Genomic DNA, 26975 nt, shown 5'->3' on the forward strand with positions numbered 1-26975 from the left:
ACATATTCAGATGATAATTAGGTTGGAAATAAGCAACTTTAATGAAATAAAATTAGTGGAGTATGTCAAAAATTATAAAGAGAGATCCTGAAGAGTAATTAAAAAAGAGAATGATAAATTTGCAACTCAAAAGTACAAAAATGAGATTTGTCAGAAATAAAGCAACATTGAAATAACATGAATTCTATATAAGCCTATTTGACTAATCTTGAAAATTGAATGTGTAGAGACAGTCTAAAGATCAGTGAGCTTTCCAGAAATGAATGGTAATCTAAAAATTCTGATTATCAAACTAAAGGAAAAATACAAGAAAGTGCTATAATTTTGAAAATGACAACAAAGTACTAATATTACAGCAATAAATCGGCAAAAGAGTGGGATGGTGGAAGAATGACCTTTATTACAAGTCCACTGCAAGTAGTGGTGAAATATCAGAATTTCAATCTCAAATAATAAAATTTGAAAGGATAAAGAGAAAAGCATTTAGATTAAAGAAACATTAATTTTAATAACAGGATTATTCTTCATGCATTGGAAAATATAGACAACAAAGGAGTACTACAAAGAAAGAGGGAAACAAAATAAAAAATAAAATACTTTACTCTCTTTTAAGTAAACACTTTTATTTTGTTAATGAAAATATATGTATCTTTGGGGAGGGGCTAGTGTTTGCTTGAGTGTTAAGATGCTTGAGAAGGGTAAAGGATGGCTAGAGCTAGAAAGGAAAGGGTTTTTTAATTCTCTATTATTTCTTTGTGTTAGTGTCTGTGTGTGTGTGTGTGTGTGTGTGTGTGAAAGAGAGAGAGAGAGAGAGAGAGAGAGAGAGAGAGAGACAGAGGGACAGAGAGACAGAGAAAGACAGAGAGACAGAGATAGACAAAGAGTGACAGAGTCAGAGAGACACAGAGAGAGGCACAGAGAGAGACAGACAGAAAGAGAGACAGAGAGAGATGAGGCAGAGTGTAGTATAGTGGAGGGTTAAAGTAGTGAAGGGAAGAGATTGGGGTGATGTGGGGGGAGACAATAGAAGTCAAGTCTTTCCTTGGGGAAGGAAAAATGAGTGTTTAGATATCATTAAATAATTTTCTTGCTTTTACAAAGTGTATTTCATGGTGAAAAAAAAGTGGAGGTAATGAGATAATATCAAACTGGGTTTTTGGAGAGGACTTTCTTTGCACAAGGATTGTGATTTCCAGGTCTTCATTACTCCCCCATTAGAGGGTTTAAATGGGGTCATGTGGTAACCAGAACCTAGAGTTTTATGGAATTCATAAATCCATAATAAGCAATCTGGTCTTTATATGGTAAGGGCAGGAAGCAGGACTGTACCATGAGATTGTCAAAACACAATAACATTCACTATTCCATCCTTCAATTCAACCAGCACAGCAAGAAGAAACAGAGAAAGGAATGAGGAGCATAAATCTAGCAAATCAGGACTGAGATTACAGAAATAGCAAATCCTTCTGAATATCAAACAATAAGAAAAATGCAAGAAAACCTATTCATGTCAGGTGTAGACAAAATGTCTGCAAAGTCAGAAAGATGAATGATAACATGTTTTGTATGAGGAACAACTAGAAGACCAAATTGACTCTAAAAGAAAGTACCTGAACTACTCAGGGATAATTCTTGAGATCTTTCCTTGAAAGCAGCATTCTTTGAGTTGCTCAATCCCTAATCCTACTGAACAAATCAACTCCTAACTGAATGATGGCCAGGATAATGCAAATCCATTGGACAGAATGCCCGCTCTTTATGTGTTAAGGAAAGAACCCTGCTTTGCCTCACTAAGCCAAGAATGATTTCATTGAGTGAGGCAAATAAGTCAATTACATGGTCTATGATTACATTTTTAAAGGAAAAAGAGTTATCATGGTACATTGGGTAGGTTATTCCATGTGGAGTCAGAGGACTTGAGTTCATATATTACTTCCATCTTTTACTACTTTTACGACCCTAGAAAAGGCACATAATCTCTTGACAGCTCAAATTCTTCATTTGCAAATCAATGATGAGAGATTGATCTTTATAGCTTCAAAGTTCCCTTCTAGCCCCAAAGATGCTATAAGCAAATTTGCCAATTAGGAAGAACAAAATAGTCTTCTAAAATGATACATAAAATAGCAAATTTTTAGGAGCAAAAGAACCAATTTCTAGTAAGATTGAAGGTGATAAACCCTCTTTCTCAGACTAAAAACTACCTTTTCTATGAATTCTAAATTACATGAGAACTTCATGTAAAGTTACGTTAGCTTCTTGACTTTCTTCTAGGAAAAATGGGTTTTGGAAGGAAAGGAAGGAAGAAAGGATTTCAAGAAGGAAGGAAGAAAAGAAAGAAATAAGGAAAAGGAAAGGAAAGAAAAGAAAAAAATGCAAGATGAATTTTTAAAAACTTCATTCTCATTGGATAGAAACTATTCATTCCCATTTACTTATATTAGGTTTCATGAAGCAAAATTTAAATTGTTATTTCCTAATTTTAAAGACTACTTTAACTTATATAGAAGTCATCTGGACCCTGATCCTTGGAGGTTACTTGACAGATTGTTCAAGTGGTTACATTTCTCTGACCTTGGTGTTCACTTTCTCCATTTCAGATTCACTTGGGAAAGTACCATGAGACATTTTAATTTGGGCTATAAGTGTTCTCATTCTGTCACACTATCCGACATATGGTAGATGGGCTGGTGAATGACCTAGCTTTTAGTTCAATCTTTATAAAATGAAGATTTGTAAACTTTTAAATTCAAGGTTTTTCTGTCTGCCAACAAAGCAAAATTATACTTTAAAATATACATTTAAAATCAGACTTTATTTTTACATTCTTTTTATCTCCCTAGCATGTTCCTTACAGCAAAACAATGGTAATATTACTTGTGTGACTTGAAAATATCTCAAAATATATTAAGGTCTATATTAATGTTAAAATAACTTATCAATTATAAACATATCAATGAAATGTGATACTCTTATCCTGAAAATCATGCCTTGCTTTAAATAATTAACCCAATGATAGGGGTGACTAGGTGGCGCAGTGGATAAAGCACCGGCCCTGGAGTCAGGAGTACCTGGGTTCAAATCTGGTCTCAGACACTTAACAATTATCTAGCTGTGTGGCCTTGGGCAAGCCACTTAACCCCATTGCCTTGCAAAAACCTAAAAAAAAATAATAATAATTACCTAGCTGTGTGGCCTTGGGCAAGCCACTTAACCCCATTTGTCTTGCAAAAAAAAAAATCCTAAAAAAAACAATTAACCCAATGAAAGATTTTTTTAACCATGGACTTTCATTTCATACTTCATGCTGTGATAATTGAATCACCTTTCTGGAGGGTACTGGATTGACTCTGTGCTTTGGGATGCCAAGTACTGACTTTTCCAAACTTGATGAACTCCTTGGCAGTCTTCAGATCTAGTGCCTTTGAGGGTAAGCAGTAAAGGTTGGTAATCAACATGCCTTAGATGGTAGGGATATAGAAGAATTACATGTATGGATTTTTAAGGTTGAAATTTATTTTATTTCCCTTTAATAAACATACAGAATGGTTTAAAAAATCAATTTTGTCTCTGTATTATATATACTTGTTAGTGTATTTATGTGTGAACATTTTAAACCTGACCAATGACTTTCCTGGGGTAAGGGATTTGAAATGAAAAAATTTCTCCTACTAATATACCTGTACATTATTTTTTTTTGCAAGGCAATGGCTTTAAGTGACTCACCCAAGATCACACAGCTAGGTGATTCTTAAGTGACCGAATTCAGATTTGAACTCAGGTCCTAATGATTCCCAACTGGTGCTCTATCCACTGTGCCACTTAGCTGCCCCCCCATATTATTTTAATGTTATTTTACTTTTTCAATTACACTAAAAGATACTTTGCAACATTCATCTTTTTTATAAGTTTTTAATTTCACTTTTTTCTACCCTTCTCCCTTCCCCTTTCCCTCCCCCCATTATAGGAAGAAAGCTGTTTTATAGTTTATACAGTTACAATCATGTTTAACATATTTTCATATTAGTCATATTGTGAAAGAAGAATCAGAACTGAAGGAAAAAATAGGAGGAAAATGACAAAACAAAATAAAATTTAAAAAGAAACTAGGATGCTTTGTTCTATATTCAAAGTACATAGCTTTTTGCCTCTAGATATAGATGGCATTTTCCATCACAAGTCTTTATAATTGTTCCTGCAACTTATATTTTGATAAAAACTCCTGGATCACTTGGGACTTTACTGACTTAGTCAAGGGTCACACAGACATTGCAGGAGGATCTTGCAACCAGGTTTTGACCATCTTTCTATATTTTACATCAAGGCTCCCTTTCACTTTTGCTCAAGAAATAACTATTTTTGTACAGAAAATTAATCAATTTCTATTTCTATAAACCCATAGACTTTTCTCAAGATTAAGTGTATAATTAAAAACTAATCTTTTACATTTAGATATGCTATGTTTTTATTAAATCCTTGTTATATGAGTGGAATGGAATATTATATAAGAATGTCATTAAATATATTGAAACATTTAATTTCTCAATTTCTAATAAGGTGCTTATAATATAGAAAGTATTTTCATGAAAATAATCCATATTGAGGGGAGTTACTCATAGAAAATGGTTATGTTATAATGGTATGCCAATTATGTATGGTAAATATTTAAAGATATTTTCTGGTTATGTCATTATAAACAAGTCACTTAATTTCACTATCCTATATAAAGCCTTGTGTATTTAACATTTAAAGATCTTCATAACCTTACTCTTTCATACCATAATACACCTCTCCAAAACATTATGATCCAAACATTAAGATCAATTTTTTTTCTTAAATATAATGCTCCATCTCTAGCTTCAGTGTCCCTGAGGCAATGATATCCCATGCCTGAAATATTTTGTTTCCTCACTTCCTCTTCTCAGAATAACAGCATTCTTTAAAGACTACTCAAACACTACTCCCATCTTTCCAGATTCTAGGTCCTTCCCTTCTAAAGATTCCTTTCACCTACATTATTTTTCCCTTGTATGTATTTAATAATTTACACATTGTCTCATTCACTAAGAATGTGAACTCACTGAGGGCAGAAATTGTCTTTGACATTTTTGTATGCCCATAACTTACCACCGTGCCTGGTACATAGAATGCATTTAGTAAATATTTTCTAATGGATTAAAATATGTCCTTGTGTATGAAATGGGTGCAGTCATAGTTGTATTATTATAAATAAAATATCTTGTAAATATTTAAGCACTATATATAATCAAATAAAAAATCTTCTAGATCTTTTTGTTATCTTTTGCCTCTCAATATTTTGCTGGAACTTTGAGTGTTGTACATATTTCTCAATATATGGAATCAGTGAAATGGAATACAAAATATTATTGCCTTGTATCCCCTCACATGGCTCCTATAGATTTCATACCCTCATCATATTTACCTGATTGATAGCTTCCAAAATGGCATCCAATTCCCCAGTTTCTCCCCCTGTTCTTGCCTCTTCTGTACAATTGGTAAATTCTGATTTCTAATGTCCAGGTGTAAGCATTCAATGAACTATCCAAACAGTTTTATTGAAACTCTATTGATTCTAGATTCCAGAATACAATTGAGACCATTACAACTAAAGCATGATCTTCAACCCACCTTTCCACATTTATTTTCCATTATTGTTTTTGTGCATTCTGTGCTCTTAAGAAACTGATATAATTGCTTTTCCCCATGCACAACGTTTTTATGACCATTTCTATATATTTACCTTAAACTTCTACTAAGGCATATTAAGGCTTTATTTTATCATTCAAAAATCAGTTCATGTGACTCTTCTGAAGAGTGTTCTTTCATGATCTTTTTGTATCCTTTCCCCACACTTTTAGTGTTTTATTCCCCAATCCTAAGTGATTATTTAATTTAATTGGAAAAGGAATGGCAAACTTCTCTAGTACCTTTGTCAAGAAAACTACAAATGGAATCAAGAAGAGTCATAGATGACTGAAATGACTGAACAAGATTAAATTTGCGGGTATTTTAATTTGTTTGCTTGTCTTTGTGTATATTTTTCTCCCTTCCCTTTATAGACAATATAAAATCCTTGAGATCAGAAACATTTTTTCTTTATGCTCCCAGCATGTATCAAAATGCCTGATACAATATAGAAAGTTAAGTAAATTTGGTGAATTGCATTATATATCAAGAACATAATACAAAAGACTGTCAGTTAGAAACAATAACCCTCTAATCACAATACCTTTCAGGGATTATTTAATTATGATGGTGAATGATATTCAGTTTTTGTAGTTCACTAAAATCCACCATAACTTTTCCCTACAACTGTTTTTTAATCAAGCTTGAATACTTTTGAATTTTATTTTTTTGGTACTAGAATGTAAGATTTTATATTTATGGTTATAAAATACAGCTCATACTCTAGCCTTAGAAAATACTTTTAGATCCTGATTTAACCATCCATTGTATTTTGGCTATCTCTCTTAGCATTAAGTCATCTGCAAATAATATGATCAAACTATTTTTTTTATCAGTCACTGATTTAAAAAATGTTTAATAGCATAAAGGCAAATACAGATCTCTACAGAACACCACTGAAGATCATAGATCTCATTAACATGAAAACAAAAACTCTTCTTGGAATTAGGTCATTCAAATAATACAAAATTCAATTCATTATTTTATCTAATTCCATAACAATCCACCTTCTTCACAATATCTATGGCATTTGCTCCAGATCCTAGATTAGTCATCTTATCAAAAAAGGAAACTGTGTAAGTTTGGCATTACCAGTGTATTTAATAAAGTCATTATGCCCATTGCAATCTCCAATTATTTTTCTAAATGAACATCAAATATCACTTAGTGCTCTATTGTAGAATTTCCCCAAGAATATCAACTCAATGACATTTAATTTGTAGATTCTGCTCTTGTCATCTTTTTTTGAAACTTGAGACATCTAGCTAAATCCAACTTTGAGATAGCTCTCCTAATTATCTTTGATATCAACTCTTGATTAAATATTTTAAATAATGTAATTTTCATTTTTAGATAAAATAAGGATAATATAAGAATTTAATATCTCTTCTATTTTCCACAATTCTACCTTATTTGATCTTAACCCAAATGATCTTTATCAAAATCCCTGCCCCCCTCATCAGTTCCTGTGGTATATATTCTTAATATATAATGTAAAACTGCCACCATTTTATTCATTCTCTTTTTATTGAAATCTATCCATAGTTAAAGAACAAACATGGTTTGTAAATGCAATACAACTTAGTTATATCTGTGATGTCACATTTGTGACATTGTTTTAGGGTCTCTAGTTCATTTATTTATCACCTAAATTTCAAAATGTCTTAGAGTTACACCTCTTTTGAATTCCAAACCCATTTCATCTGATATTCTTTTCTTTTCCTTCCTTGTGATTATCCTTTATTTATTTTATGTCTGGGGAAACATCTTTGCATCTTTTCTCTCTCTAAACCCTTTTTTTAAGTATGCAGTCCATTTAAATTAGTTTGAAAATTTCTAAACAAAAATATTTTTTATCAGATTTTGTAAGGAATACTCAGTCTCTGAGGTAGGAATCTGTTAAGCCTCTATTTTAAACTATAAACCAGAAATTTAATTCCCATTGTCAGAAGCTAACTACTTAGTCAGTTATTCACTTCCCAAATTTCTTTTTTTTTTTGACTTCTGCATCATTTGTTACTTTCAGTTGCCAACAGAGAGGGAAAAGAAATATGTCATTATGGTCTTCGGTTTCTTGCTCAGGACTGCAAAAATCATTGACAATGATATTTTCTTGGGAGTTCCTCTTGGAAATGTAATCTATGCCTCCTTGAATCAGTAGAAAAGGTAATTGTCATTTGCTGGGATAAATCTTACAAGTTTTATATTGATATCTTGAATACTTGTCCCAGGAAGAAAACATTTACAATTATACCAAGTTAACAGATACCTAAGTACTACTGGTCAGAAAATCACTGACTGATGCTGCTTTTCTCTACCTCCTCTGACATATACTGGGCAATTTTTTACCTGATCTGTGATTCAGTTATATCATTACTGGAAGACAAGAAACTTCTCTCCCCTCTGAGAATACATATCTCTTCAAGAAGAAATTAAGTATGTCTTAAGCTTTAAATGTACAATTATCTTTTCATTTCCCTTCACATTTCCTAATTGCTGTTTGGTGACAAAATGGTTAGAGCACCAGACTTTAAGTTAGGAAAAATCTGAGGCTCAGACATTCTTTAAATATATGACACTGGGAACTTAACCTCTGCCACAATTTCTTCCACTGTAAAATAATGATAAAAACATTGCCTAAATGCAAAGATTATTTTGAGGATCAAATGAATTAATATTTGTAAAGCAGTTAGCACAATTTCTAGAGCAGTTTTGGAACTCAGTGAATACTTGTTTCCTTCATTCTTTATCACCATAACATTCTCTCCTTTTCTATCATCATGACAGGACTCAGATTTCTCAACTTTAGATTCTTCTTTTTTTCTTATTTAATTCTTATTCCTATTCATTTAAGACTTCTTATTTCTTCTTAACAATCAGGAATGATGGGACATTCCTAAAGTCCTAATTTATGATATAGCAATGTATAGTATTGTAAGCTATTTTGGCAGAAAGGCAAGGCACCGGAGGCTAGGTGGTGCAGTGGATAGAGCACTGGCCCTGGATTCAGGAGTACCTGAGTTCAAATCTATTCTCAGCCATTTAATAATTACCTAGCTGTGTGGCCTTGGGCAAGCCACTTAACCCCATTGCCTTGCAAAAAATAAAAGCAATAGAAATGCAAACCACACATTGGATGAAAGTCATCACACAACTTCCCCTATTCTCTATTATGATTGATATTTTCATTTTTGCTACTTTAGTATGATGAATAAAATTTTCATATCATAGAGACCAAGAACTGAACATTGAAGGAAACTGTATTTTATAAGATTGCAGGGAGTGTCTTGCAGGTTTGGGAAAAAATGTCCTTATACATCTAGATTGTAGGAAGAATAAGGTTCCATATCTAGAAAGATAGGTGAAATAAAGTGTGAACAATTTGAATCCAAATTAAGGCGTCTGTATTTTATCCTAGAGGCAAAAGATGGCCACTGAAGAGGTTTTTTTTGAGGGAGTTGTTTTGGTACACAAATGAAAATTTTGAAGCTTTAATAAGGAATATATAATTTGGGCGAGTATGGGAAATATAGATCAATAAAACAAAAACAGCAACAGCTGCCAATAATCCAGTTCAAAGTTATGAAATTGTCAACCAGAAGAGTGGCTATGTGAATGGAGAAAAATGATGAATATAAGATATTGTAAATATAGAATACATAAAGCTCAGATATGATCACATATAGGAGGGAGACAGAAAGAGAATCATCAGCAATTACTGTAAAGTTTTGAACCTAAGTGACTGAAAGCAAGACTGCAGCATCAATAATAAAGATGGAAAGGGGCAGCTAGGTGGTGCAGTGTATAGAGCACCAGCCCTGGAATCAGGAGTACCTAGGTTCAAATCCGGTCTCAAACACTTAATAATTAGGTAGCTGTGTGGCCTTGGGCAAGCTACTTAACCCCATTTGCCTTGAAAAAAAATGAAAAAAAAAGATGCAAAGCTGTTGGAAAGACTTACATGAACTAATGCTGAATGAAGTGAGCAGTACCAGAAGATTGTACCCTTTAATAACAACATTCTGTGATGATTAACTCTGATAGACTTAGCCCTTCCCAGTAAAATAGTGATCAAAGACAATTCCAAAAGACCTGAGATTGAAAATGCCAGCCACATCCAGAGAAATAAAGAATCTTAATGAAGACCAAAGTATACTGTTTTACCTTTTTTTCTTTCTCATGATTTTTCCCTTTTGTTCTGATTCTTCTTTCATACTGTGATTAATATCACAACTTAGCAAAGCACTTTCTCTTTCACTAAAATCCAATTCATATGCATGACATGTCATCACCTCCTTGATGTCAGGGTTTTTTTTCAAAAATGAGGGACAAACATCATCATCAAAATAAGTTGAAGAAGGAAATGGTAAACCACTCCAGTATATTAGCCAAGAAAACTCTAAATGAGGTCACAAAGAGTTGTGTTTGACAGAAACAATTTAACAACAGAAATCAGACTTTAAGGTACATAAGTGTGAAGTGGAAAATAGAAGCATTAGATGTAAATAATTCTTTCTAAAGGTGTAGCTGTGAACAGCAAAGAACTGTGCCCAAGGAAGAGGTTATGGCAAATCAAAGTTTGTGTGTCTGTGTGTGTGTGTGTGTGTGTTTATGTGTGTATATATAAAATAAGGACAATATGCTTTTTTTATTTTTAGGAAGCAGGGAATGCGCTAGTGAATTACAAAAAATAAAGAAAGGCAAAAGAAAGGAAATGGTTGAGGATGACTCTCCAACAAGAGTTGGTCTAGGGCATGAGTAGACGATATGATATGATTGTAGCTAGAAAAAAAGGCATTTTTTCTTTTAGAACTCATTAAAAAAAGAAAATGTGGATAAATGTAGAGGGTTGTTAAGGTCAGAAATGAAGGAAAGAACAAACTTACAATGAGCTCATTAGGCATTTAAAGTGATTGACCCATAGTAAACATAATAAGTTCTTGTTGACTGAATGAATAAATGCCCTCTATTTTCTTTAAATAAAGTGAAAATTATAGCAATATTAATAATAATTTATAAAGAACTTAATATGTGCTAGGCAATATTCCAAATGATTGACAGTTATCTTTTTTGATTCTCACAACAAGCCTAATTAATAAAGTAATATTAATATGTCCATTTTACGATTGAAGAAAGTTAAGTTAAGTAACAGGTCCAGGGTCACACAGCTAAGAAGCACTGAGACATAAGTCTTCCTTGCTCCAAATCTAGTAACTCTGTCCCATGTCCCACCAAGTTGCCCCACATAGTTGATATTTCTTAGAGGCATTGAAAGCATCACCATGCTGCAGTGAAGGCCCAAGTGAGATTAAATAAGACTCCTGTCTGTGAAAAAAAAATGACTCAGAATAGAGATCGTTTTAATAAATGTGTACAAAACTAAAATCAAATTTAGTAAGTGATTTTAGACTCTTATCCAAGTTGTTTTTTATCTCAAATATCTCACATTTTCATTCCATAATCTAGACTAAATATTCAAGACATATTTATTGCTCTTTTAATTTAATGAATTGTAAATTCTATTAATATATATAAATGTGTATAAATACCACAAGGATATCACTTCAAGTGGTTCATGTATACTGAAAAGACCAATCAAAGTAAATTAACACCACCTATGTGATGTCAAAAGATTTTAGAATTCTGAGCCATAACCTTTAAAGTTAGAAAAGATTTGCAATCACATAATCAGATTATCTCATTTTAGATACATTAATAGTGAAATCTAAAGTAATGAAATATCTTTCTTGAGATCACACATTCTAAAATGACAATGATAATACCTGTTTTGATTTTCAAATTGGATAGAAAAATCTAAGAAAATCTCATGATGATTAAATGTGAGAAAAAAAAGAAATTTTCACATAGTTTCCAATCACATCTTTGAAGAACAATCTTAAAATCTCATCAGTGGAAAACAATAATAAAGAAAAATTTGTTAAAAACTCAATAAAAGGTTCCTATCCATGAATCCTGACAAAATTTTTGTTTATAATTTGAATAATGGAAGAGCTAATTTTCTTGTATCTTATAAAATGAAAAATAGTTTATGTTTTCTATTTATATAAAAAGAGAAAAAGCAACTTTTTTAATTCCCAGATTAGTAATAGGATAAAAATAGAATATGGGTAGATATCATTTATCCTAAATAGAAGACAGCACTGAAGTTCCTACCCATGCCCTTCTAACATTTCCCAAATGTTAAAGATAACACTGGATAAAATCCAAATAGTTTTTAAAATTGAAGACATGTCACTGATGATATAATGTATTTTACCTATTATTACTATATTGTCTCAATTGGAAATCATGCCTACTGAATTTATCTTTTTCATAGGCCATTCGGTAACATTCTGTTCAGAGATAATGTTGTTAAAAGTTTTTTTTTTATTTCTTGGCATTTGTATTCTAATTTGTTTAAAATTTATGAGGTAGCACAGAATGAATAAAGCTTAAAATGCATCCGTACAAAAACATTATCCATTTTATTAAATGAACATATACAATAGTTCATTTCATTAGATAATACAATGCAACTCTTCATAACTATGATCTCACTCATTCTAATATTCTGAATGTTATTTTCCCCCCTTGTTTGGAGATTCCAAAGAAAATCCTAGAAGTAGTAATTCAGAATGTAGCTATTTTCTATTAACTAACTAAAGCATTCATTCCTAGGAAATCAAAATGATCTGATGTACTGGTTGGCAGAAAATTAATTCCCTGACCATCTTTTAATAAATCACCATTTTGTTATATATTATATTATGTCATGTCATATATTTCAATTTAGCATGTCATTTCATATCATATTATTTGATATTATGTTATAGTAAGTTATAGATAAGAAAAATGAAAGGTAAATTTATATGTATGTATTTATACTTATATGTATTTATGTGTATGTATACATGTATGTATATGTTTATTTCTAAAAAAATATTCTATTTCATTCGATTAAAACTTTAGGGATGGGATGTTACCTTTGGGATAAATAATTCAAACATTCCAATTTACAGATAATAAAATTGAACCCAAAGTCCCTGAGCTAATGCCTTCACACATGCATAAATGAATATGTATAATTATATCATTGTATACAAATAGTAATGAAAAATAGCATACATAGCAGTGCAATTTGTATACATAGCAATAGTAATTTGCTAGTTTATTTAGGTTTTTATTTCATTGAAAAATGCAGTTTCTGATTAACAAACACAGGATTTTTCTATTCTTGTAATAAAAATGGACAGGAAGCATATGTAAGTTTCTCTTTTTTTTTTTAGGTTTTTGCAAGGTAATGGTGTTAAGGGGCTTGTCCAAGGTCACAGAGATAGGTGTCTGAGGTCGGAATTGAACTCAGGTACTCCTGACTCCAGGGCTGGTGCTGTATCCATTGTACCACCTAGCCACCCCAGTAAGTTCCTTTTAAGAAACATTTTCACATTTTGTATATTATAATAAGACAAAAATAGAATGCAAATATTGATTTGTATTATTGATTTGTTTACCTTATATGAAATTTATGAAAAGTCAAGTTATAGCACTCATCAAACTTACAAACCCAGAAATATTGATCAATGTTTCCAAGTTAATGTAGTTTGTCAAAACTTCTCAATCCATTCTGCCAGTAAGACAATTTTTTGGCAAGTCGATTTATTAGTGAACCAAGTGTGTTTGACTTAGGGATGTCTATCACAAAGTTCTTAAAAGAAGTTGGTAAATACATTTACAAATGTTCACATACAATCTGGAATAAAGTATTTTTATATAGCAAAATGTCACTTGACTGATGAAACAGCTATAAGAAATTCTCTTTCAAATCTGATGTTATTCTCTTTGTGAAATAATTAATAGCAACTTTAAAAAAAGAGCAAGAGCCAGCCTCAAATGAAAGATCCCTAATAGAGTAGAATGATAAACAAAATAGATAGTCTTATTCAGCTTATAGACTTTGAAATGGCAGCATCTCTAAGTTTCAATATTAAATAACAGGATATTTTGTGTGAAATATTATGACCAAGGTATGCCTATAACTACATTATGGAACATTGTCCCTTAAAGAAAATATTTAGAATATAGTCAATGAGTTCATTTATATCTCCTGCAAAATGGATGGAAAAGAAGATGTAAAAAAACACTCAATCAAGTATCAATAACAAACTCAAATAAATATCAAAGAATTATATCCTATAATTGTATAAATTGACCATAATTTAAGTTCTTAAAAACCCATGACTAAAAGGTCACAGTCTCCATCAAAGATATTCATCATAAAATGACAAAGTCCCAAAATCTCAGATTGGAAGATCTTTGGGATAATCTAATCCAAATGAGAACCATATAGGAAATCTTTTTTACAAAACCTTCAACAAATAGGGGAGAAAATGCCATCCTCATTGCACAAAGGAGTTCTCTACCTTGCCAAAAAATATCATTTATGTTTTTAAATCATTTCATTGAATGGAAGTCAAATAACATAGATAGAAATTTTTAAAAAACTAATTCAGTTAAGATATTTTGATGACTTGGAATAAACAGCAATCCATCCAATATACTATAAATCATCAACCAACTTTGATAATAGTGAAGAAATATTAAATGATAAAGATCTACTTTTGGTTGGAGATAAACATCAAGGGTTGTATTGGAATGTTGTTATTATTAGACAAGATCTTCAGTATAGAAAAGGAGTACACCAATCAAAGGCATCCTTCTCATTTCCCCTTGACCAGAATGGTTCCATCTTAGGTCCTGATTTATAGGAAGCAGAACTACTGCTGATGGTCTGACTGCTGTAGGAATCTTTTGGTCTTAAAATGGCTTTGACTCTTCCCATATCAGGGAGATACCATGTAGCTTCATCAGCACTGGGCAAGCACTAGCCTGTGCTCTCTGGCAAAAGAATGCAATGCAACTTGATCTGACCATGACATATCCTATAACTCAAGAAATTTGAGGGGTGCCCATGTTTCTGTTGGGTAAACCATAAATTGCTCTCTTTGCTATTTTAAAACCCTTAAAATCTGACTCCAGTCTCTATTTCCAAACTGACTGCAGTGTACCTATCACCTCTACCCATACAAAGACACACACTGTACACCAGAGATATTAAACATGAAATAAAATGATCCACATCACTTCCAATTGGAACCAATTAAGATGTAATTGGGAAATAATTTACAATATAATAAAAATACAATAAAAATATATTATTACATTTAAACACTGTCAATATGCATTCTGCAGGGTTCTTATGTTTAGTTAATGGTACTCCCCTCCTCTCTCTCCAAACTCCAGTCAAACTCTTCTACATGATATTTTCTCCATAAATGGTATTCTATTTCAATCTCCATGTATTTGCATATAATTTGAATGCTCTCCTCCTCTATCCATAACTTTTTAATCCTTACATTACTTCAAGACTTGGTTCAAATTCAACCTTCTTGGAATAATTCATCTCCTGGGGCAGTGGCAGTCCTGGAGTGAGAGAATCTTAATTCAAATCTGGTCTCAGGCACTTGAAGTATCCTTAGTTTTACCACATTTCCTCTAAATATTATTATTATCACTTTCTAAAAACTGCATTTGTTTTATATGTATGCATATGTATATTTCTAAGCAAATTATAATTCTAGGCATATAATTATATTTGGAACTATATGTTAATGCATATATTGTAATTGCTTTTCTGTAAATATATTTGTTCATACATACAGATACACATCTCTTTTTTTTCACTTAAAGTAAAAAAAAAATTTGTACAGGGCCACACATTTGTATCTGACTCCCTAGTTCTTAACACACAGCAGTTAATTAATCAATTTGTGTTGGTTACTTGCTCATATATTTTATAAAGGAATATTTTTCTCCACTATTTTTATGATATTCCTCCCTTCTTCATGAAATTGTTTGTGATTTCTAAGTGAAAGCAGGCTCTCCATCTGAATATTCAATGCTTAAATTATATACATTGGCATTATAATATAATGTAATCAAATTGATATTTTGCCTTTCCTTTATGAATGATGGCAGTATTCTACTATCAATGCCATGTGATTGTAAATTGAAAATACAAAAATTTTCAAAAATAATATTAAAAAAATTTCTGGTCATCCAAAAGACATTAGAGAGCTTGTGATCAGTTTAAACAAATAGTATTATTGGGGTGGTTAGGTTACACAGTGGATAGAGCACCAGCCTTGGAATCAGGAGTCCCTGGGTTCAAATCTGGCCTCAGACATTTAATTACCTAGCTGTGTGGCCTTGGGCAAGCCACTTAACCCCATTGACTTGCAAAAAAAAAAAACTAACTAACTAACTAACTAACTAACTAACTAAATAAATAAATAGTATTATTTACAGATATATCTAATCTAAGCCAAAGAGTAGATATCCAAAATAACTAATAGAATAATCAAGTAATTGGAAAAATGGATAATAATAATAAATATAATAAGTTGGTACTCATGAAATATTAAGAGATCTAAAAGTAAGCTTCTGGTATATTACATGGATTCCTCCGGAAGATCTGGGGAAGAGAGAGAAAAAAAGAATGGGGAGCATAGATAGCTTGAGCAAGTAGGGATGAGTGAAAGTATTTACAACTGAAAAAGAATGAAAGAATCAAAGAAATAAACCAACAAAGAAACACAAAGATAAAGAAACAAAGTAAAGAAAAAGAAGAAATGGAACAAAGAGTATCCTATGTTATCAAGAAACTCACATATTAATGGGGAATGTAACAGTTTCAGATGCAATTGAGAAGACAATGGTCTCTAGAATATGAAACCAAAAAAGATGGTGATGCATTCTTCTTTAATAAAACTGCTATTGAAAAAAAATGTTGTATGATATACCTTTACTCTTGGATAAAACACCCTCTTACTGGTGAAATCACAGACTCAGTAAAATATTAAATCCCTCCTCCCTCCTACTAGACTGTGACGTTCCATAAATCAAGGACCTTGGCTCATGCTTCCTATTTTCATCTTTACCCTCTGAACCTCTCCTTTCTTAACTCAGAACATGGATGTAGAAGACCCTTAAATAAATATTAAAAGAATGAAAAAAGGAGAATGAAGTTCAGCTATTACAAGGAAGCTTGAAGGTTTTCATAAGAATCAATTCCTGTTTTTCTGAAATACATAAGAAAATATCTACCAGGCTCATGCCCAGGATGCATTCAAAAAACAATCTCCAAGTAGCCAAAAATTTGGAAAATCGCATATAGGAAAGCAATAAGACCCAAGAAACAGTCTAGCTATCAAGTATGTTACCAGCAGAAATCTATCATCTAAAGCTTGGTTTTTGCATTTAGTGAATGCCAAGGAAATTATGCATTGTTTAATCTTAATTTCTCTGCAGAGAGAAGACAGAAAAATAACAAAAAGAAAAATATTTTAGGACTAATATTTCTTCTTCCTGACTCAGTATTTCTACCATATGTGTATGGGCAGGCATCTGGTATCCATTTCCTTCATCAAAAAGAGGACAAATCTTTAGAAAGAATGAATATGTGCTCATTCCAAATGCCTTTGAAATAAGATTATGTTTCTGATTCAGAACCAAAAACTTCCAAAAATTCATTCTATATTATTAACATTGCTTAGTCATTTCATTAATGCCTGTCTCTTCAATACCCATTTGGGATTTTTCTTGACAAAGATATTGCAGTGGTTTTCTGTTTCCTATTCTAGTTCATTTTTTAGATAAGGAAACTGAGGCAAACAGGTTTAAGTAACTTTCTTAGGGTCACACAGCTAAGTGTCTGGTGCTAGATTTAAAAATCAAATATTCTTGACTCCAGGCTCAGTATTCTATCCACTGTGCAGCTACATTATCAACATGAAAATATTATTTTTATTTATGGGACATAGATGGCATTATAAAGTTGTATCCTGTTGTAGGCCCTAAGTAATAACAATCTTCATTCTTATTGTTTCTATGTTAAGCTCAAACAGTATGTGTGTAATTATCTCCTCCTCAGGAAGTTATTATAAAGAATAATCACTTTCTCTATTCTAATTGTCACCATATTCATAAATGTTTTCATTACCAACAATGGGAACTATAACTACAATCTCTTATCTGTGTCCTAGCTGCTATTCAGATTTCTCTTTGCTTCAATTGGTTCTACACATCATTGTCAGATTAATATTTAAGTCTGTGGATAATATTATTGTCTAGACCTCATAATGTCATAATGTCAGTCCTCTGCTTAAAATACCACATGATTCATCTCTATTCCCTACCAAAAAAAGCATAGAATCATAAAATCTCACTATTAGAAAAGATATCAAGGTCTAGACACCAGGGCCAATAAACTATACATAAAGATTGATTAGCATAACATATTGATATAGAAAACTACCTGTTGGGGCAGTTAGGTGGCACAGTTGAGAAAGCACAGGCCCTGCAGTCAGGAGGACCCAAGCTCAAATTCAGACTCAAACATCTAATAATTACCAAGTTTTGTGATCTTGGGCGAGTCAGATTTTAACTTAGATCCTCCTGACTCCAGGGCCAGTGCTCTATTCACTGTGCCACCTAACTGCCCCCATATTTGGGTTTTCTTGACAAAGATACCACATTGTTTACTCATTTACCTCTCAAGATCATTTTATGGTTGAGGAAATTGAGGCAAACACAGTTAAATGGCTTGATCATGGTCACACAGCTAGTAGTTGTCTAAGACTTGATTTGAACTCAGGTCTTCCTGAATCCAGAGCCAGTAGTCTATTCACTGAACCGAATAGATTCCCTGTATTTTTATTTATTTTGTTAAATAATTCCCTATTATATTTTAATCTGGTTTTCATAGGTCATATTTTTGACCCATACTAGTCCATTCTATACTTGAATAAGTACAGTTTCTATATCATCCTCAGCAGGTGTTTATCCAGTCTTTATTCAGAATCAAATCAATCAGTCCATTTCACTTTCTGCATTGTTAAAGTTATCTGGGAGACTTCTGGCCAAGATGGCAGAGAGAAGACAGGGACTGTGATAAGTGCTCCTCTTTCCCCGCAAAAACAACATAAGAGAAACCTCTTAACAGAAATTCAATCAACAGAAACCAGGAAGAGAAGCCAGAACACCTACCAAAAAGATTTTTCTCAGGGGACCCTTGGTGAACTGGAAGAGGAGAGCAGAGGATCAGCAAAGGGACAGAAACTGGGGGAAGACCGCGAGCCAGCCTCAGCTATAGAGACTTCTGTGAGTGGCAAGAGCAAGATCCAACTTCAGCTGTGGGGGTGGGGGGTGGGGGGGTGGAGGTGTTACAGGCCAGAGTCTCAGAGAAAGCCTGGAGAAAAACCAGTTGGGCCAGGGACCTGAGCTCCACACTTTCAGCAGAGCCCTTCACCCAGAAAAAACAATAAACAACTCCCCACCCCCTCAGGGCAAAAGAGTTCACTCAAGGGAAAGAGATTAACTCCCTCCCCCAGGGCCCAATCCAGTGTGCAAGGTCAACTCAGACCCTGCTGCTGAGGACCTCAAACACTCCAGAGAAAGCAACCAGCACCCCCTACTGGCTGGCCCTTGGAATTACTAAGCCAAGTGAAAGAGCCTCTAGGATATTCAAAAACAAACATTTGAACACCAGCTCCCCCTCCAACACAAGAGCCTAGGAAAGATTTTTAAAAAGGCCAGAGAAAAGGGGGAGGGCATGGAGAAATACTTAGGAGGAATAGATTCTAACCCAGAGATATCTAGCACTGCTGAGGAGAGAATGAATTGGTCTCCAGCCCAGAAAGAATTCCTTGAAGAAATCAGGAAAGAGTTTAAAAATCAGTTGGAAAAAATGGGCAAAGAAACTCAAGAGAAAATTAATACATTGCAATAGAAAATTAATATCTTGCAACAAGAAAACAAATCCTTGGAAAATACAATTGGACAAATACAAAATGAGACTAATTTTCTCAAATCCTCAATTGGGCAAGAAAATAATTCTCTCAAAACTATACTTGAGCAAATGAAAACTCCTTCACAAATAGAATTGACCAACTGGAAAAGCAGTTGCAAAAGATAACTGAAAAAAATAAAATAAAACAAAAAAAAATAAATAAATTTTAAAAAGATAACTGAAAAAAATCTTCTCTAAATAAAGGAATGGAGCTGGCAGAAACTAATGACTTCATGAGACAACATTGTGCTAAACAGAACCAAAAGATCTAAAAATAGAAGAAAATGTAAAATACCACATCAGCAAAACCACTTACCTTAAGAACAGATCAGGACAAGATAAACTGAAAATTATTGGCTTTCCTGAAAACATTGAAGTGAAAAAAAAAAAGCCTGAACTTAATATTACAGGATTTAGTGATAGAAAATTGCCCTGATATCATGGAACCAGAGGACAAAAATAGTTACTGAAAAAAATACATATATCCCCTCCAGAAAGAGATCCTAAAATTAAAACACCAAGGAATATTGTGGCCAAATTCAAGAATTATCAGGAAAAAAAGAAAAATTTCTGCAAGCAGCCAGAAAAAAAAAAATGAAAAACCAAGGAGCCACAGTAAGGATTAGCAGAACTTGACCACAACAACATTAAAGGATCAAAGGGTCTGGAATGAGATATTCCAAAGAGCAAGGGAGCTTGGAATGCAGCCAAGAATCCATTACCCAGCAAAGTTGAGCATTCTCTTCTAGGTAAAAAGATGGACATTTAATGAAATGGGAGAGTTCTAAGATTTCATGATGAAAAGACCAGACATAAAAATTTGGACATAAAAAAAGAGTCTCAAGAGACACATGAAAAGGTTAAAAAAACTGCTATACAATAAGATGAAACTAGCTATATACCCACTTAGGAGAAAGAGTCTAATAACTCTTGAGAATTGTAACTCTATTAGAGAGAATATAAATAGCCAGAAGTGATGTATATTCATAACTTTTCTTTGATTCAAATAGAGTGATTTAAAAATAATACCTCCTTAAAAAGGGGTGCAGTAAGGAGAAAGGAGGTTAGAGGGAGACTAAATGGGGTAAATCTCATTACATCAAGAGGGACAAAAGACCTATTATAATTGAAGAGAAGGGAGGTGAGAACCCCCTGAATCTTCATCTCATCAGACTTGGCTTAAAGTTAACTTAGACACAGTTAATCAAGTTAACCTTTAAAGGTTATCTTACCTTCCAAGCATTAAGGGGGAAAAGGGGGCATAGAAAAGGGGAGAAAAAGGGGAACTAATAGAAGGAAGACAAGAAGGGAGAGAGGAAAAGGGGAAAAAGGGGGAAGGGGGTTGATAGAAGAGGGCACACACTGAAGGTAGCTAGCCATATTCAGAAACAAAACACTGGAGAATATGGATAAAGGGGAAAAGGGGGGGAAATACAAACAGAAGGAAGCAAGCATGGAAGGCAATAAAGAATTAGTAATTATAACACTGAAAGTGACTAGGATAAGCTCTCCCTTAAAACATAAGCATATAGCAGAGTGGATTAAAAACTAGAATCCTACAATATACTGCATACAAGAAACTCATTTGAAGCAGAGAGATACATATAGAGTAAAGGTTAAAAAGTTGGAGAAAAATATATTTTGCTTCAGTTGAAGTGAAAAATCAGAAGTAGCAATCCTTATCTCAGACAAAGCAGCTGTAAAAATAGATAGCTTTAAAAGAGATAAGGAAGGAAACTATATCCTTCTAAAAGGTACCATAGACAATAAAGTAATTTCAATACTAAATGTGTATGCACCCAATGGGTCAGCATCCAAATTCTTAGAGGAGAACTTGAAAGAGCTTCAGGAAGACATAGACAGCAAAACTTTACTAGTCGGGGGGCAGAGCCAAGATGGCGACAAGAAGGGATGGAGACTTAGGGGCTCTCTGATAAAACTTGAAACTAAGGACTCTAACTAAACTTTTGAGTGACAGAACCCACAAAGGGACCCAGTGAGGCAGTTCTCCTACTCAAGGTAACCTGGAAAAGAGCAGAAAGGCTCTGCTCCACAGGGTCGGAGGGGCAGCCAGCCAGAGGGGTGGCCTGCCAGAGCAAAAGAACTTCAGCCTCCCAGAAGGAAGCCCCAGGGCGCTGGGAGCCATGGCTCACAGCAGCGGGGGAGTCTCCTGTGCTACACCCTGGGGAGCACCGGGCACAAAGTGGGGGAACAATGGGGGACCTCTGGACCTCTGCCAGAGCAAGCATGTGGAGCCCCGCCCTCAGGGCACACAGTGAGCAGCTTGGCCACCACAGCCCAGATCTGGAAACAGAAGCAGGCAGAGCCTGTAAGCAGGAGTGTCCAGGGCATGAGCCCATTGAGCTGAGGGAGGGGAGTGAAGAGAGACTGCAGAGCTCTGCCTCTGGAACAGGACTCTGGGGTTCTGACCACATTCAGATCTTGATTGCAGTCTAGCCCCGCCCATAGAACAGCAGCCCCCCCCACCTCAGTCCCGTGGCAGAGGGGGGCACTTATGGTCATTCACAGACCAGGAGGGAGGATAGAGCCTCACACACTGAGACCCTTGTGGGAGTGTCCCAAAAGCTCAGGAAGCACCCCAAAACCAGGCCCAGGCTGGGAAAATGAGCAAGGAGAGAAATAAGAGGAAGACCATTGAGAAATATTTTGCATATGAGCCCAAGAAGGATCAAAACACTCAGTCGAAGATGAGTAAGCACAAGCTCCTGCATCTAAAGACTCCAAGAAAAACATAAATTGGGCTCAGGCTATGACAGAGCTCAAAAAAGACTTGGAAAATCAAATGAGGGAATTGGAAGAAAAACTGGGAAAAGAAAGGAGAGAGATGCAGGAAAAACATGAAAATGAAGTCAATGGCTTAGTCAAGGAAATCCAAAAAAATACTGAAGGAAATAGCATGCTGAAAACCAGTTTAGGTCAAATTGATAAAACAGTTCAAAAAGTTATTGAGAAGAATGCCTTAAAAAGCAAAATTGGCCAGATGGAAAAAGAGATAGGAAAACTCTCTGAGGAGAACAAAGCCTTCAGACAAAGAAGAGAATTCAGGGAGATTGATGAATTTCCCAGAAATCAGGAATCAATACTTCAAAAACAAAAATATGAAAAATTAGAAGAAAATGTGAAATATCTCATTGAAAAAAACAACTGATATGGAAAACAGACTTAGGAAAGATAATTTGAAAATTATTGGAATACCTGAAAGTCATGATCAGGAAAAGAGCCTTGACATCATTTTCAAAGAATTACTACAAGAAAATTGCCCTGATATTCTAGAAGCAGAAGGCAAAATAGAAATGGAGAAAATCCACCGATCCCCGCAAGAAAGAGATCCCAAAAAATCAACCCCCAGGAATATTATAGCCAAGTTCCAGAACTCCCAAGTCAAAGAGAAAATATTACAAGCAGCCAGAAGGACACAGTTCAAATATCGTGGAGCTGCAGTCAGGATCACAGAGGACTTAGCAGCAGCTGCATTGGAAGCTCGTAGGGCTTGGAATACAGTATACCGGAAGGCTAAAGAGCTTAGAATGCAGCCAAGAATGAACTACCCAGCAAGGGTGAATGTCCTCTTCCAGGGAAAAAGATGGACTTTCAATGAACCAGGGGAATTTCAAAGGTTCCTTTTGGAATGGCCAGGGCTGAACAGAAGGTTTGATCTTCAGATACAGGACTCAGGTGAAGCATGGAGATCGGAGGAGAGGGGGGAAATATGAGGGACTTAATGAGGATGAACTGCATGTATAGAAAAATGATACTGATAAGATTCATATGAACCATCTCAGTTAATAGAGCAGGTAGAGGGAGCTTTTATAGTTGAAGCGCAGGAGAAAGCTGAATTTGAAGATAAAATATGGTGTAAAAATGGAGTCAAAAAAAAAAAAGGGAAATATAATGGGAGAAAGAAAAAGGAGAGGGGGTATAGGCCAAGATATTTCATATAATAAGTTTTTTTTCTTTATTACAATGAGCTATTGCAATGATACAGAAAGGGGAGGCAAGGGGGAATGAAGGAACCTTTGCTCCCATCAGAGGTGGCTAGGAGAGGAAACAGCATATATACTCAATCGGGTATAGACATCTGGAGTAAGAAGGAGGGGGAAGCAGGATGAAGGGGTGGGATGTGAATAAAGGAGGAGAGGATGGACCATGTGGGGAGAGTGGTCAGATATAACACATTTTCTTTTTTACTTCTTGCAAGGGGCTGGGATTGGAAGGCCTGTCTAGGACCATAGGGCCAGGTAGAGTCTGGGTCTAAGGGGTGGTATGGGGGCTCAAGGCTTCTTGGCCCCAGGACCAGGGATCTGGCTGCTGTGCCACTCAGCAACCCTACAGCAGAGTCAGAATGAAAGGAGAGAGAAAATATAGTACATGGTAGTGGAGAAATAAGAAAGGAGGGAGTTGTGATCAGCAATGGCAATGTTGGAAAAATATGGAAGCAACTTTTGCGATGGACTTTCCTTAAAGAATGCGATCCACGCATGAAAAAAAAACCTCTACTAGTGGGAGACTTCAACCTCCCACTCTCAGATTTAGGTAAATCAAAGCATGAAATAAACAAGGAAGTTAAGGAAGTAAATAGATTGTTAGAAAACCTAGATATGATAAAACCATGGTGGAAATTGGATGATAGAAAGGAATATGCCTTTTTCCCCCTACAATACATGGCACTTAAAAAAACTGACCATGTGCTAGGGCATAAAAACTTAATGATCAACTGGAGAAAGGCAGAAAAAATGAATACATTTTCTTTAATCATAATGCAAAAAGAAAATCTTATTCAATACAGGGCCAGGGAGATAAAGACCCAGAACTAATTGGAAACTAAATAACCACATTTAGAAGGATGAATGGATCAAGCAACAAATAATAGAAAGAATTAATTATTTCATCCTAGATAAAGACAATAATGAAACAACATGCCAAAACCTATGCGATACATTCAAGGCAGCTATCAGGGGATATATTAAATATTTTTTAGAGTTTTTTTGCAAGGCAAATGGGGATAAATGGCTTGCCCAAGGCCACACAGCTAGGTAATTATTAAGTGTCTGAGGCCGAATTTGAACCCAGATACTCCTGACTCCAAGGCCGGTGCTTTATCCACTATGCTGCCTAGCTGCCCTTATAGTAAATCTTTAAAAGCTTACATGGATAAATTAAAGAAGAAATCAAAAGAACTAAATATGGAATGAAAAAAAAATAAAGAAATAACAAATTAAAAACCCCCAATTAAATACCAAATTTGAAATTCTAAAAATTAAAGGAGAAATTATTAAAATCAAAAGCAAGAAAATTATTGACCTAATAAATAAAAGCAAGAGTTGGTTTATGAAAAAAAAAATAAAATGGATGAACCTCTGGCCAATTTGCCTTAAAAAAAGAAAGGAAACCAAACTGTTAGTGTCATAAATGAAAAAGGTGAACTCACCACCAATAAGGAAGAAATTAAAGTAATAAATCAGAATTATTTTGCCCAACTATATGGCAATAAGTGAAATCAATCAATCTTCATAAAAATATAAATTGTTCAGATTAAATGAAGGAGAAATTAAAAACCTAAATATCCCTTCTCTCAGAAAAAGAAATTCAATAAGTCATTATTGACCTCGCTAAGAAAAAAAAATCTCCAGGGCCAGATGGATTCACAAGTGAATTCTATCAAACATTTAAGGAACAATTGGCTCCAATTCTATATAAACTCTTTGGAAAAATAAGGTGAAGATGGAACTCCACCTAACTCTTTCTATGACACCAATATAATGCTGATACCTAAACCAGGAAGAGTTAAAACAGAGAAAGAAAATTGTAGACCTATCTCCCTGATGAATATAGATGCCAAAATCTTATATAAAATCTTAGCAATATGAGTACAAGTTATCATTCTATAATACATTATAATCAAGTACAATTTATCCCAAGAATGCAGGGTTGGTTCAATATTAGGAAAACTGTTAGGAAAACTGTTAGTATAATGAATTATATCAATAACATATCTATCAAAAATCATACGATCATATCAATAGATGCTGAAAAAACTTTTTAAAAAATACAGCAAACATTCCTAATAAAAACACTAGGGAGTGTAGGAATAAAAGGTTTGTTCCTTAGAATCATAAACAATACCTATCTGAAACCATCAAAAAGCATTATATGTAATGGGGATAGGCTAGATGCATTCCCAATAAGATCAGGGGTGAGATAAGGATGCCTATTGTCACAGCTACTATTCAATATTGTATTAGAAATTTTAGCTTCAGCAATAAGAGAAGAAAAAGAAATTGAAGGAATTGGAATAGTGAAGGAAGAGGGCAAAACTCTCACTCTTTGAAGATGATATGATGGTATACCTAGAGAATCCCAAAAAGTCATCTAAAAAACTACTAGAATTAATTAGTAACTTTAGCAAAGTAGCAGGATATAAAATAAACCTTCATAAATGCTCAACATTTCTATATATGACTAGCAAGATGCAGCAGATAGAGCCAGAAAGAGAAATCCTATTCAATGTAACCTCAGACAATATAAAATACCTGGGAGTCTATTTGCCAAGGCAGACTCAAAAACTTTTTGAAAACAATTACAAAACACTTTTTACACAAATAAAATCAGGTTCAAATACTTGGGCAAACATCAACTGTTCATGGATAGGTTGAGCTAATATAATATAAATGACAATTCTACCAAAACTAAACTACTGGTTTAGGGCCCTACCAATCAAAATTCCAAAAACTTACTTTAATGAGTTAGAAAAAGTTGTTAAGTAAATTTACATGAAGAAATAAAAAGTCAAGAAATTCCAGGGATTCAATGAAAAATATGCAAAAGAAGGTGAATTAGCCTTACTAGATCTAAAATTACATTAGAAGCATTTGTCATCAAAACCATTTGGAAATGGATAGGAAATAGAGTCATGGATCAGTGGAATAGACCAGGTGAAATAGCAGGAAATGATTACGGTAATCTGCTTTTTGATAAACCCAAAGAGTCCAGCTATTGGGATAAAAAAAAAAACTCTCTCTATGATAAAAACTCTTGGGAAAATTTGAAGTTAGTATGGAAGAAACTTAGATTAGACCAAAACCTCACACCCTATACCAAGATGAGACCTAAATGAATATGGGATTTAGACATAAAAACAATATTATAAGCAAACTAGAATGGAAGGGGGAGCGGTTTATGACCAAGGAAGAGATGGAGAACATCATTTACAACAAACTAGATAATTTTGGTTACATTAAATTAAAAAAAGCCTTCGCACAGACAAAACCACTGTAACCAAGTTCAAAATAAATGTAATAAATTGGGAAACAATTTTTGCAGCTAGTATTTGTGCCAAAAGACT

Source organism: Macrotis lagotis, chromosome X (genome assembly GCF_037893015.1).
Source record: "Macrotis lagotis isolate mMagLag1 chromosome X, bilby.v1.9.chrom.fasta, whole genome shotgun sequence".
NCBI classification, from domain to species: domain Eukaryota; kingdom Metazoa; phylum Chordata; class Mammalia; order Peramelemorphia; family Peramelidae; genus Macrotis; species Macrotis lagotis.